Below are 1721 nucleotides of genomic sequence, written 5' to 3'. Positions count from 1 at the left end.
CCGTTGCCGCCGGACTGGTCCTGGTCCGTGTGGCCGCCGGGGCAGGGCAGTGGAGCAAACATGAATGTCGGAGTTGCCCATAGCGAGGTGAATCCAAATACCCATGTAAAGAAGAGCCAGGGTACGTGGCTGGCATATGCACTGGGAGTTGGCTGGCTTCTTATCGTTTTACTCAGCATTCCCTTCTTCAGTGTTCCTGTTGCTTGGGCCTTAACAAATATTCTACATAATCTGGGGATGTATGTATTTTTGCATGCTGTTTTGAAGAGCAGATTTCTACTATGAGAAATGTACCTGGTATATTTCTGGAGAGAGGCTTTATAGGCAGGCTGGGCAGCCCAGCCTGTAAGTTAAATGGCAATACAGTGAGGGTGTAGTAGATAAATCCAAGGAGATAAGAGATTTGTAAAGAAAAACTAGGACCGACTTAAGTTGTATTGAATGGATATTATGTTAGGAAAAGCAAATTTCCAATCATTCAGTCATAGTTAGTTTAAGCAGACTTACATGTAAACTAGAATAACTTCTTTACACATTTATTATAGATTGTTTTTATTACCATGCACATTCCCCTTGTTTTGTGTAAGAGGATATATCCCATCTTGTTACACACAAGCCGGTTCCTTTTTTTTTGGTGGGGGGAAGAGGTTTTTGCTATAGGGCACTTGTGCTTGCCAGAGAGACAGAGAGAACCAGAGAGATAGAAAGTGAGAAATCACTCCCCAGGGGGGATGGTCACACTGCATTCGCCTCTCCTCCATTCTCTCGGGATCTTGGGCACGCACGCACACGTGCCCGGTGTGAGTTTAAGCCACTGGGTCCAGGACTCGAACTGTGGTCAACTACATGGGAGTTCAGCGACATAGCCATTATGCTAACTGCTGGTCCAGGAACAAAGTAAGTTTTACTGCTTTTCTAGACACAAGGCTGCTAAACTACTTAAGAAAACAACTATTTCAAGCAGTTAAAATATATGGCAATTTAAAGGTGTCTGCTTATTTGATTGAACAGTTTAACAGGTAGTCAGGCTTTAGAAAAGGACATTTAAATGGTCAACTTGACAGTCAGCCTGTGGTCTGGCAGAAACTGCCTTCTAGCAGTAACACCAGCGTGAGTCCGGCAATCTTTTCGAGCAAGTCTGCAGTAAAGGTAACATACTCTTGTTTCCCTGCTCTCAATCCTCATGTTTTTGCTCATTAATATTTTGCCTTTAAGTACATGGGTCTCAGTGTGGATAGCGATAGCTCAAAACGGTACCTATTTTCAGAGTGCCAGCCATATTGAATTCTTGTGACTTGGGGAAGATTCCTATAGTTGCTGACATTAATTGCAAGAAATAAGTATGTAGTCCTTTGAGAAGTAAATATATTGAAAAGAGAAAACAAAGTTCTTACATGAGATGAAACTGAAAAACTGAGTAACATTTATAAACAAATTGAGTGAAAAGAGTTATAGACCAACCTAAAAATCAATTTGTGTCAATAACTGACTTTTGTGGGTAATGATCATTGTTTTGTATTTAAAAAGTATTGAGTTTAGAAACCAGTTAGTTATATGATACTTCCTTTGTATGTTTGTCTTTTCCCCATATATTTTTAAATAACCAGTAATCTGTACTATAATAAAAGTTTTCCTTGGTGTAAGATTAAAAAAAATTGCTAAAATTGGGACTAGCAGTTGGCGTAATGGCTATGTTGCTGGACTTCTATGTAGTTGACCGC

The sequence above is a fragment of the Tupaia chinensis genome, unplaced genomic scaffold, assembly GCF_000334495.1.
Source record: "Tupaia chinensis unplaced genomic scaffold, TupChi_1.0 Scaffold000115_1, whole genome shotgun sequence".
NCBI lineage: Eukaryota > Metazoa > Chordata > Mammalia > Scandentia > Tupaiidae > Tupaia > Tupaia belangeri.
The sequence above is the reverse complement of the archived record's forward strand: the minus strand, read 5'-3'. Positions refer to the sequence as shown.